The sequence below is a fragment of the Budorcas taxicolor genome, chromosome 24, assembly GCF_023091745.1.
Source record: "Budorcas taxicolor isolate Tak-1 chromosome 24, Takin1.1, whole genome shotgun sequence".
Classification (NCBI taxonomy): domain Eukaryota; kingdom Metazoa; phylum Chordata; class Mammalia; order Artiodactyla; family Bovidae; genus Budorcas; species Budorcas taxicolor.
In genome coordinates, this window is record NC_068933.1 from 41,329,776 (window position 1) to 41,343,458 (window position 13,683).

Sequence of the window (13,683 nt, forward strand, 5' to 3'; positions counted from 1 at the left end):
AAAAGTCTAAGACCCAACGAAGCTTCGACATGTGTGCTCTGCACACCAAGAAGTGTTTTTTTAAGATTATAATCCCAATAAAACATCCAAAAGCTCCTCCACCAATAGTCAACCAATTTAAACGTTTATTTAAAGACGACTGGGCATTTTGTAAGACATATAGCTGTAAGAGGGCTTCCCTGGTGGCTCACTTGGTAAGGAATCTGCCATGCAGGAGACCCCAGTTCGATTCTTGGGTCGAGAATCCCCCTGGAGGAGGGAATGGCAACCCACTCCAGCACTCTTGTCTGGAGAATCCCCAAGGACAGAGGAGCCTGGCGTGCTGCAGCCCATGGGGTCTCAAAGAGTCGGACACGACTGAGTGACTGAGCGCAGCACAGAGCTGTAAGAACAGGGAAGGACTTCCGTGGTGGTCTGGTGGTTAAGATGCTGCACTTCCACTGGACAGGATGTGGGTTTGATCCCTGGTTGGGCAACTAACATCCTGTATATCACGTGGTGGGGCCAAAAAATAAAAACGCAAAAAACAAAGACCGTCCCTGAACTCTGTGTGCTGTGTGTGTGTTCAGTTGCTCGGTCGTGTCCAGCTCTTTGTGGCTCCCTGGACTGTGGCCCACCAGGCTTCTCTGTCCGTGGAATTCTCCAGGCAAGAACACTGGAGGGGGTTGCCATTTCCTCCTCCAGGAGGTCTTTCAGACCCAAGGATCAAACCTGCATCTCTTGTGTCTTCTGCATCGGCAGGTGGATTCCTTACCACTAGCACCACCTGGGAAGCCCTCTGACCTCTACAAGCTCGCATTTGGGGAATGGGAGGGTGCGGGGCAGGGGGTGGGGCGGGGAGATAGATACATAAATTATTTGACAAGGTTCCCCAAGTGCTATGGGATGAATCGTGTCCCCCCCAAAATCCATCCGTTCCATCCTAATCCCCAGTACCTCTGAATGTAACTGTATTTGAAGATACGATCCTTAAAGATGAAATCAAATGAAAGCAAAGTCATTAGGGTAGAGTCTAATCCCATCTGACTGGTATGTTTACATGAAGGAGAACTTCAGACACAGCCAAGTACAGAGGGAAGCTGGCATGAAGGCACAGGGAGGGGACACCTGTCTAGAGCCCACAGGAGCGGCCGGTCAGATCCTCCCCTCACGGCCCAGGGAAGGAACCAGGCCCGCAGACACTTGGATCTTGGACTTGCCTCCGGAGCGGTGAGAAGGAAGCTTCTGTGGGTTACCGCCCAGTCTGTCATGCTCTGCTTCAGCAGCCCTGCAAACTAACGCACCAGCCTGTATTCTAGAGCTATTCTAAGTCGTTTTGGTGGTGTCCGACTCCGTGTGACCCCAAGGACTGTAGCCCGCCAGGCTCGTCCACCCAGGGGGTTCTCCGGGCAGGAAGACTGGAGTGGGCTGCTGAGCAGCAGAGCTCGTTCACCTGCTGCAGAGTACCCCGGAGGGTTTCTTGACACAGACTGGTAGGTCCCAGCTAGAGTTTCTGGTCCAGGAGCTCTAGGGGCGACTCTAGAACCTACTTTTCTTTTTTCCTTTTTTGGCCGTACTATGCCACGCTGCCAGGTTTTAGTTCCCCAACCAGGGATGGAACCCAAGCCCTGGGCAGTGAACGTGCAGAGTCCTAGCCACTGGACTGCCAAGGAATTCCCTGGAATCTGCATTCCTAACACATTCTCAGGTGATGCTGGGGCTGCCAGTCTGAGGACCGCGTCCAAAGAACCACTGTCTTACGGGGTACAAAGTCAAGATTAAGGCTATCTCTAGTCAGGCAGAATCAAGATAGGAAGCCTCTTGCTCCCTCCCCTCGAGTCTAAAATGGGACGTTTTCAAGCCTGAGCGTCACTCCGGTGCCGGAACAGGAGGTGGGCTGCCCGGGTGTGCTCGTCCCAGGGGCGGTCACAGTCACAAAGGTACAGCGTCTCAATCCTAAGGACACGGCAGCCATGTCCATTGCTACAACCCGGCCATGGGCGACTCTTGGTTCTGAGCAGTAAGACCAGCAGTCCTCCCTGCACTGACAAGGTCATCGGGTCGGGGGGTGGGCAGACAGGGTCTGAGCTCAGTCCTCCCCGTGCCACTGAACCCCAGCTCATGTGCCCAACTAACCAAACCCCAGCAAGGCCAAACTAACCAAAACGATGGAGTTCGGAACAAAGAAAGGTTTATCGCAGGAACATGCAAGGAGACAGCGAGCTCATGCCCCCCAAAATCCCGAACTCCCCAAAGGGTTTCAGCAAAGCATTTTTAAAGGCAAGGTGAGGAAGGAGCATGGTTGGTTTCTGCAAATTTCTTTGTGTAGGAATCCTTTGTTCTTGCAGCTGTCCATGTAGGGCTGGCCACGATGTTCCTGTAGACCTCCACCAAGACAAATGTAATTCTCCATTCTGAAACTTTCTATTGCTATACAAATGGAAAAGTGTTATCCCCTTAAAGGTCAGAGCCTTGAGAATGGGCTGTCCTGTCTATTTCAGGCTCTAGGCAACCTTCTTAACCTAAAGCAAAAGCAATAGACTACAAAGGTTAGATGAATGGATAAAGATGTGGTACACACACAAAGGAATATTACTGAGCCATCAAAAGGGATGAAACTGTGCCATTTGTGGAGACATGGGTGGACCTAGAGTTTGTCATAGCGTGAAGTAAGTCAGAAAGAGAAAAACAAATACTGCATGCTAACACATGTATGTGGAATCCAGAAAAATGGTACAGATGAGCCTATATTCAGGGCAGGAAGAGATGTGGATGAAGAGAATGGATGTGGGGACGCAGGGAGGGGGTAGGAATTGGAGATTGGAAGCGACACGTATACAGCTGTATGTAAGATAGCTAGTGGGAGCCTGCTGTAAAGCGGAGCAAGCTCAGCTTGGTGCTCTGTAACGACCTAGAGGGGTGGGGAGCGGGGGAGGGGAAGGCGCAAGAGAGAGGATTTACGCGTACATATACAGCAGAAACTAACACAACATCGTAAAGCAATTATACTCCAATAAAAAGGAGAGAAGCAGAGCTCGTGTGGACTCAGAGTTGTTCCTCCCTATTATTACACCGGCTTGAGGAGGTCATCAGGAGGTGTTGCCCCATCCAGCCAGAGACAGTGGACAGGAGGGAGGGGACAGAAGGATCGCCCTCTCTTGACCTCCCTACAGCCCAGGTGACTCTGGGCCCTGCCCCCGAGTCACACTCCAGAAGGCCCAGGCCTGTGCCTCCTCTGGCCCCTCCGCCGCCAAGGGCGTGCACTTCTAGGCCAGCTCCAGATCTGAGGCCCCTGCCCGAGCGGCCTGGACTCCTTCCAGGGCCCGCACAAGCCTCTTTCCTTGGCTGTCGTCGTCGGACCGCACGGCCAGTATCCAAAGCTCTGAGCAGTGTGTTGCTACCTGTGGTGGAAGGAGCCCTAAGCTGAGTATTACTGATTTCCACAGTATCAATGCTCCCACTGGGGCCAATTTCAAGACACCAGTGTGAAATCAGCAGGGTCACAAAATTCCTTTAAAAAAAAAATAGCTTCTCTTGCTATGGAATAAAAGCAGAGTGCGGAAAACAGAGCAGGCTAGCGGCCGTCATTTGTACTTGTGACTCAGTCCTGTGTTTATTAGCAGTGAGCCAAGAGCACCAACCTAGACAGAGTATTGAAAAAGCTGAGACGTCACTTTGCTGACAAAGGCCCGTATAGTCACAGCTATGGTTTTCCCAATAGTCAAGTATGGATGTGAGAGTTGGGCCACAAAGAAAACTGAGCGCTGAAGAACTGATGCTTTTGAACTGGTGCTGGAGAAGACTCTTGAGAGTCCCTTGGACTGCGAGGAGATCCAACCAGTCCATCCTAAAGGAAATCAACTCTGAATATTCATTGGAAGGACTGATGCTGAAGCTGAAACTCCAATACTTTGGCCACGTGATGCGAAGAGCAGCAGAGATGGTTAGATAGCATCATCGACCCGATGGACGTGAATCTGAGAAGCTCCAGGAGGCAGTGGAGGACAGGAGAGCCTGGCATGCCGCAATCCGTGAGGTCATACAGAGCTGGACACGACGTAGCAACTAAGCAACAGCAACAAAACAGCATCACTCCTGCATCCACAGGGAGGCTGGCCTGGTCACCACCGGCTGAGGTCGTCATTGATGAGCTCACGAAGGAGGGCCTTCCGCCCCAACAGGCCCCCGTGCAGAAGCCAGTACTGTTGGTTTCCTACCTCACAGCTGCCCCCTAGCCCCTTGTTCTTTCCAGGAGAGCCTGCTGCTCTCCACAGAGAGTCAAAGTTTGTTTTCCAGATTCTCTTGCCAAATGAGACCCAAGTGGCCAGTGGCAGCTGAGACACATAGTCTGCGGGACCTCCTTCTGAAAGAAATTTCCCCTCATACACAAGGGGCATGTTTCTCCTCTTCTCCTCTGGACATAGTAATTCTGCCGTGATGCCTGACAAGGTGCCCACTTGCAGTGTTACAAACATGCGCAAGATGACAAACTTCTTTTGTTGTTTTTTAATTGTGATAAAATACACATATCATAAAATTAACCATTTTCAAGCATATCGTTCAGTAGTGTTAAGTACAATCACATCATCGTGCAACCAGTCTCCAGAAGTGTTTTCGTATCCATTTTTTGAAGTGTACTTGCTTCACAATGTTGGGTTAATTTCTGCTATACACCAAAGCGACTCCGTTAGAAAAACACACATGCTCTTCTTCATGTTCCTTTGCGCTGTGGCTTACCACGGGCTACTGGGTATCGCGCTCTGTGCTGGGCAGGAGGCCTCGGTCTGTCCCTCCTGTGTAAGGAGGTCACATCTGCTGACCCAGCCGCCCTCCCCAACCCTCCCCCGCCCGCTTTGGCAACAGCAGCCTGTTCTCTGTGTCTGTGAGTCTGTTTCTGTGTCATAGGCCCATTTCTGTCATATTTTAGAATCCACATGCAAGTGAGTCACACGGTGTCTGTGTTTCTCTGACTTCACTTAGGATGATGATCTCGAGGTCCGTCCATGGTGCTGCACGTGGCATCATGTCATCTTTTGTTTTTGGATGAGTAACAGTCCATTGTACAGATGTACCACATATTCTTCATCCACTCATCTGCCAGTGGACACTCGGGGGATTTCCATGTTTCCTGTGAATAGTGCTGCTACGAACAAACGGGTGCATGTACCTTTCTCAGTTGCGATTTTGTCTCCAGAACTTTTTCCATCTTGCAAAACTGAAGCTCTGAAATACCTCACCATCCTGACCCACCCGACCCTTCATCCCCAAACACGATTCCGCTTCCTACTTTCTCTCTCTGTGGATGTGACCACTCCAAGGATATAAGTGGAATTATTTAGTATTTGTCCTTTTATAACTGGCTTATTTCACGTGGCATAGGGTTCATCCTAGTTGTGGGATGTGCCAGAATTTTTCTTTTTTACGACTGAATGGTATTCCCACCATATACATATAATGTGTTTTATAATGTAAAAATCATATAAAATTATAACCATTTCGTATTCCCATCACATACACATAAACCGTGTGCTGTGCATCCATTCAGCCGTCCATGAACACTTAGGCTGCTTCCAGCCTTTGGCTACCGTGAAAAAAGGCTGCTATAATCTGGATGTACAATTACTTTTTCAAGATGCTGCTTTCAATTCTTCAGGGGTATAGTCCCAGAACTGACATTGCTGGACCATATGGTAATCCTATTTTAAAAGTTTTTAGGACTGCCATACCATTTCCACAGCAGCTGCACCACCCAACATTAACGCCCACAGTGCACAGTGGTTCCGAAGCTTCACATCTCTAACAACACATATTTTCTTTTACTGTTTTTCTGTTTGATGAACAACAACAAACAACAGCTATCTAATGGGTGTGAGGGGTACTCTTGAGTTCTTGATGGCACCTGGAGCCACTGAACCAGCCTGGAATTGCCCTGCCTCCAGAGATCTTATGCAGGAAATAAGTAACAAATATCCTTATTGCTTTCATCCCGTTTAGGTAAGTCTTAAGTATCTTCTAGTTGATGCACTGCTCTTTCCATTAGACCCCAAACAGAAAGGACTAATTCAGAATTTAAATCCATTTCTCATACAGGAAGTCCTTTAGATGCGAACCTTCAGGTTTCGGATTTTCACAGATGTGAAGCTGCACTCTCACGCCCAGTCGCTTCTCAGCTCTCGTGTCTGGCGTGCAGTCACCTGTGTGCGTCCGCTGCGAGTGGCTGTGTGTGGGCTTGCTGTACAGTGTTGCCCCCAGTATAGGAGCACAGTATCTTTATTTCAAGCCCAGGACGTCCAGAAGCAAATGTAAAAGCAGCAGTATAGAGCTGACTGTGGTAGCTGGCCACCTAGGCTAACTCTGTTGGCCTTAGGAGCAAGTTGGACTTATGGATGTGCTCTCAGAATGGAGCTCCTTTGTCCGTAGGAGGCTTACTGTACTTTCCACTATGTGCTGCTTCCTGCACTGTTGGAACCTAACTCGAATTCTACCCCAGGATAAGTCATTCTGTAGAGCTATGCAAATACAGAGGAGTGCTCATAACCAGCTTTATCTGTAATAACCCCAAACTGGAAAAGGCCAGATATTCATCAATAGGAAAAATATACCGGTTCACCCCTACAAAGGGATACCATGCAGCAACGTTCAGATCAGAGCAGTAGTTGTTGTCTCCCTAGCAGCGGGGATTGTCTGGGAAGGGGTACAAGGAGACTCGGAGGGTGACGGTATCGTTCTGTCTCAGCTGGGTTGGGGGTTGCAGGGGCAAAGTGCCTGTCACGCAGAGTGGAGACTGTACCCAAAGATGTGTGCATTTCCTTGTAAACTTTACATCAAAGGAACAAACTGTGAATTAATATTCAACTCTAGCGAACTGTGTGCAAACTGAAAATCTTAGGGGGCCCTTTCCTGATGACTGCAGTTTACTTTATTAAAGTATTTTTTTAATCGACGAGGCTTCCCTGGTGGGTAAAGAATCCGCATGCCAGTGCAGGGACACGGGGTCACAATCCGGATCCAGGAGGATCCCACGTGCCGTGGAGCAGCTGTGTGGCGTCCCAACCACCCAGCCGGTGCCCTAGAGCCTGGGAGCCCCAGAGCGTGTGCTCCTCAGCTATGCAAATACAGCGCCCCGCAGCTGGAGAGGAGCCCCCGCCCTCTGCAACCAAGAGCCAGCACCGCCAAAAATAAGCAAAATGATCTGAAAAAAATCAAGATCGATGGGTGAATGGAAGGGCGGACAGACGTGTAAGAAGTACAGAATGACGATGGTAAGGTACGGCTGTAGGCGTCTGGGTGTGCCCTGTAAGATTCTTCTGACATCACCAGCTCAGAGTGTTGGGAAATGACAGTCGCTGGAAGTTTTGGTTTTACACGGTAAAAAATTTCTCTGAATTCCTTGAGGGCTGGAGTAAAATTCAAAGGATGTAGGTGAGGCGACGAGAGAATCGACAGCAGATATTGTACACTCCCTTACCCTGCTACTATAAAGACTTCGCTCTGGTTAGGGTCGAAGAGGCAAGTGCTGCTTGCTGCGCAGGAAGTCTGATGGAGCGCCCGGGGTTCACTGCGAACTCAGGAGCCCGAGCCGACGGCGCTCCTGGCGTCTCTCCCGCCCTGGGCCCTCCCCCGGCTTCCCTGGAACCTCGGGGGGATGAAACTCCTTGACACGCCCCCAGGCCCTGCACACTTCTGTCCCCGAGCCCCGAGAGGTGACCTGGAGCGAAAGGCAGCGGGCGGTCGGCCTCTGCCCAGCCGCCCAGCGGTCACCACTGCCGCGGCTCTTGTGTTGCTTCCAGAACATCGCGTCACAAAGGTCAGCCCTGGAAGCGACGCTGGAGGGCACAGGGCTCAACGCCCTCAGCTCCTCGAGGAGCCAAAGTGTGAGGAGAAAGGTGTCCTCCAACCTCCAACCTCAGTAAACGTTGAGAACATTCGAAACTAAGAGACACGGAAGGCTTCCCTTTCGGGACACGGAAGGTGTCTGTACCGTCAAGAAGCCGACGACCGCAGCCTCTGAGGTAGAAGTCCCCCCCGGGCAAGGCCAGCACCGACCGGAAGACTGAGGACCCTCCCTGAGGGGCAGGTGACAGGACACGGACCTGGTCATCCTCTGGCCCTTGCTTCAGATGCTCCTGAGGAAGTTACTGGAATCGGCCGTGTGGGAAGGCGGCGGTCCCCACCGGGGTCCTTCCCGACAGCGCAGTTTCCAGCGGAGGAGGCGTAAACCAGGAGCCACCCGCTCAGTGCCCTGCTCCTCACTCCAGCCCAGGGCTTCTGAGAGAAGCCCCGAGAGAGCACCCCCAGGCCTCCTCCCCTGGGGCCCACCCCTCTCTCCTCCTCCTGCCTACGGGCAGTGACCTCATGTCCGAACAGGTTTCACTGTTGGCAAAGATCTCACTACCTCTCATTTAGTCTCCCAACCACTCCGTCGTTTTACAGAAGAGAGAACGTTTTACTGAAGGGTTGGGGGGATAACATTAGACTAGCAGGTGTTGACTCCTTGCCTAAGAGCTTCCCCTTTAGCCCCTCTCAACAGCCCACATCTGCACAGAGCCAAGCCGACTTACTAAAAACCACTCTGCAAGGAGGGGACCCCAGGCCCCGGCCTCTGTCACACAGAACAGTGGAGAGCAGACTCCAAGGCCCAGACATCTGGGTTTTGCAATCCGACCCGGCACTCAGTAGCTGTGCAAACGTGAATAAATTACCTAAACTCTTAGCCTAGGTTTCTTCATCTAGAAAAACAGCATTACCTCTTGGGGTTAAGTAATAGTGGTGTGCTGGGAGTGTTTAACAGCTAGCTCCCTGAGGAGGAGTATCATACATATGAGTGTTCATCTACTGTTCTGACTGAAAGGCTGTACAGCACACGCTATATAAAGTGTACGACCCTCTTTACCGTTAACTCCACATGCACAATTCTCACAGAATGCATGCCTTTATTTTTGCCGAAGTTGCAACTGACAAACGTAGTTCCAGCGTGCTGACTGATAGTTTAAATATTTTAATCCAATAATTGCGTGCTTGCTCCTTCACTTCAGCCAGGTCCAACCCTCCACAGGCTGTAGCCCACCCGGCGCCTCTGTCCGTGGGACTCTCCAGGCAAGAATGCTGGAGTGGGTTGCCATGCTCTCCTCCAATACAACAAACAATAAAAACAACATCAGAACTTGACTTGTTTATCAATGATGTGAGAAGTTTCTTTGCTGAACCAGGTAATACTTTTCAACTACTGGACTATTTCTCCATGTTTCTATGCTATTTGCAATGGTTAACGGCAACAGACGTGAGACACTTCTAAGTTTAATCTGTATCATTTTCTCCATCACTTTCTCAAGCCTAGAAAATCAGCAAAACAGTAAATCAAGTCCTGAGTCAGAGCATGTGCAGATTTTCATGGTACAGATAATCCCTTGGCAGGGAGATGGGAAGGTGTGCAGAAACACGCTGACATAAAGGATTCCCACCATGCACTTACACATACATAAACCATTAATAATACATTTAAAATAACTAGGGAGAGATGAGCTTTGAGTATTACCCCTTCAAATATAACTCAATTGTAAACTTACATAACTTAATTTTTAATAATGGTTGTTTCTACCAACCAGGTCACACCAGACCTCAGGAGCCCCCGAGCTGGGCCCTGCACAGCACGGCGAGGGCAGCCCGTGCAGGACTCGGCCGCTGTGACTGGGGACCACCTGCTCCACAGGCATGCGCCTTTAGAACACTGCCTGGATTGGCGCCCTGGATTTTCATGGAACCTCACTTTGCATTAAAAAAAAAAAGGAATCCTGAGACACAGATGTTCAGTAACTGTAAGTAATGAAGAAGTAAACCATCAGTTTATTCCTCAAAAATCCTGTCCGACAAAACAGCTTTGAAAAAGAGCAGCCACTGCAATGGTGGGGGGCAGAGGGCCCACAGAAAAATAATCAAGACAGAAGGCAAGTGCGGGTGCTTTCCAGTTTGGAAACTACCCTACTTGTGTTTAACTGCAGAATCTGCACAGGAAATGAAAAATCTCTTGTAGGAGGGAAAAACAGATGAAAATGTACAAGCAAAGTAACAAAGTAATGGGGCGGGGGGAACCGCTGAAGTTAAGCATAAGAAGAGTTCAGAGAAAAATGAAGCAACAGATGAGAAAACAGCTTACCTCAGACACCTTAGGTCATATTCAGTTCTATGTGCCAGCTTCGCTGCTGGTTCAGGCAGTGAAGAATTTGCCTGCAACGTAGGAAAACCAGGTTCAATCCCTGGGTCAGGAAGATCCCCTGGAGGAGGGCAAGCAACCCACTATAGTATTCTTGCCTGGAGAACCCCATGGACAGAGGAGCCTGGCAGGCTACAGTCCATGGGTTCGCAGAGTCGGGACACAAGCAAGCAACTAAGAACACAGTTATCCTGGGTTTATACTGGAGTCTTTAACACTGGGCTCACTCTCTTTGGTTTTCTGTGTTAAAATGCAGGGGCAAGGCTCATCCTGAGAGCACGATCACCTTCTGGGGAATGTGCCCCACATGACGGGCTCTGGAGAGGCTCTGAGCTTCCTCCCAGCCTGCGCTCATGGCTTCTACACACGCTCGATTCAAAGTGTTGTTCTAAGTGAGTCTACTACCCTGGTGTCTAAAAATCACCCCATGGCCAGCAACTTTCACACCGTGAAGGGCGACTCTGACAAGACTCCCAGAACACAGGCCATAGCTGTTCCTCAACTTCTAGAAAGAAAGTGAAGTCGCTCAGTCGTGTCTGACTCTTTGCGACCCCATGGACTGTATCCTGCCAGGCTCCTCTGTCCATGGGATTCTCCAGGCAAGAATACTGGAGTGGGTTGCCATTTCCTTCTCCAGCAATCTTCCTAACTCAGGGATTGAACCCGGGTCTCCCGCACTGCAGGCAGACTCTACTGTCTGAGCCACCAGGGAAGCCCCCAGACTAAGAATTAGGAAAAGCACATGTAACAAGTTTTAACAGGCCTGAGTGAGTGTTAAAACTAACACCCGATCCATGAACTGGCTGATTTTACTCAGTTATTCAGCAGCAGTATTTCCAAAACTTGCAAGGATTTCCATCTGTTTTGCTTTCCATCAACCACACGTTTATTTCAAGTTCACTGTTTCTCATCCTGTGCAAAAAAGGGGCAAAACCCAATGTAAATTTGTACAATACTCAACAGAATATGACCAACATCCTGATCAAAACTTGAAGTGGGTTACCAGGGACTTTTCTCCTGAAAGCACCCTTTCCAAAAAGCCTCAGGAAAGCTCAGCAGAGAAAAAAATGGGGTGGAGGGGGTGTTGTTTATCTGGTGGAGAACGTTTGGGAAAAAAATCTGCATCCTCCTAAACCCTTCCTTAAGGGACACATGCACATTTGCGCATCAGAGAACACGAGTGCCATAAACACATCTCGGTAACCTTGGTTAACCCAGTATTTCCACGTTCATTTCATCAAGAAGCCCATGCCTCCCACCTGACATCAACTAACATTCACAGCAAAGTAGGGGATGTTACCAGTCTTGGAAACAACTGCTGGTTTAAGTGGCCCGTATGGCTGCACCCCCTAGTTAAAGCGAGAGGAGGCGGTGGTCGTGCGGAGGCTCCCATCCCGGTTCACGGTCACGGCCGAGCCCTGTCTACACCAGGTCCCCCACCCCGCCTCTCCACATTCCCTAACCGGGAAGACCACCTCATCTCACACAGCAAACCTCCAGTCAGCTGACATCATAGAAAACTAACAGTCTTTTCTGGAATCTCTAAACAAACTCTGAAGTCTCCTTTTTAAAGAAGTCCTACATATGTATATCCCACCCCACCCCACCCCATGCTGAATCAGAGATCTACATAAAAGAGACCCTGCTCTGCTCAGGGGAATGCAGTAAGGTAATTATAGATGGTCTCACAAAAACTCAGGATAGGAAAATACCAAATGCCACACCTGGTTAGAAATAATATTTATTATTCCCTCCCGCCATGTACAGATTACTTTTCAGAAACATGAACGTATTATCCATGTCTTCATCAACAACAGTTTGTAGAAAATAAACTTAATTCATATCTTGTCAACAATATAGTTCTATCATTTTTTTAAACAATAGCCATTTTATTTTTCCATGTTAGTTCAAGAATAGCTTCAAGTTTTACATTTCAGATCAAACCAAGACAATCTTTGTTTCTAGGTAACTGCCTGACAGAGCCCCACCCCCACCCCCTAAAAAATTCTATACCCTAAGTGATAAACTCTTCTTGTACATTCAGCAAACTTCATATTGGAAAAGAAAAAGAATAATTGAGATAGGTACTTACTCTCGTGCACAGTAATAAATCTAGCTGAGCTTCTACTCCTTGCTTTGCAATGATGTTTACATAAAATAAATCGTATCTTATCAAGTTACAATGGTAATTTCTTGAAATGTGTTTACGGAAGCTATACACTTAATCCACTGAAATTCCCTTCTGATTTTTGAATCTGCAATTAAACCATCGCCATAAGGAAAAGCTTCATCCCAAGAAGATGTTTCCCCTTTTCCTCAGCTATTTCTCTCTAAAGGCTTGAATCGTCTCTCAGATCATGTAAAGAGATACGTTAAAAGCACAAGAAAAAAATGTTTTAGCTTGCTGACATAATGCCCTTAAGTTTGCTGACATAATGCCCATGTCTTAACTTTAAAATGTAAAATCAGAGTTAAAGCATCACTTAATTCATACAGTACATTGTTAATTGACAGTGTCCCACCAACTCAGAAGTTCCCCAAACTGGCTGTCTTCTCCGCTTTTATCAATAGTAAGTTTATAACCAATGACTCAATCAAAGAATGTGCTTGTAGTAGGCTGCTGGTTTAACTTTAGAATTACAAGTTTCAATCGTGGGCTATTTTCAGACATCGAAATGCTAAGAGTGGTATATGAACTATTAACTTTGTTTCCCATTACCTACAGGGAGAATCTGTTCAAATAAAATTTTACAAGACAAAATGCAAATCTCTATACCTATATATAGATGTATACATGTATATATTGAACCTAACTAAAGCTTTATAAGCAATACTAACATAGTTCTGGTTACACATTCCTAAAGACTTAGTAACTGTTTTAAAGATATATGTTATAAAGAGGCTTATGCAAAAGGCAAAAATTAAGAAACAACATGGTCTTTGAGGTTCTCAGTATTACGTCAAAAAGCTGTTTCTATTTCCCATAGAAGAAAACTATGCATTTATCTTCGGAAAAAAATTATAAAAAGATAATGCTATCATGTAAAGAATTCACAAAAACTATACTGTATATCCCATAAAAGTCATACCTATTTAAGGTAAATCACAATTATGGTTTACATTGTACTACAGACATCACCATCACCTTTCCTCTTTAATAAAGAGAGGGTTTAATTCTTTAACTTACTTAACTAGTGCCACAGAAATTCAAGTCCTAGTAGCAACAAGTTAAACAAGATTACAAAATAAGGCATTCTGCTCACATGTCATTAAAGTAACAGGCTGAGACAGTAAAGGGGACCTTTTCAGTTTTGTAATTTTATATAATCTGAAAATTATACAGAAGGCAATCTTCACTCAAAAAATCCAATTAGCCGCTATCTTCCAGGGCAACAGAAAAACATACATAAGATCCTCAACTTTCTGGTGATTTTTCCAGCTGCCACAAAAATGCCAGTCTTACCTATTTAATAAAGCCCAAGAACAGAAATAAG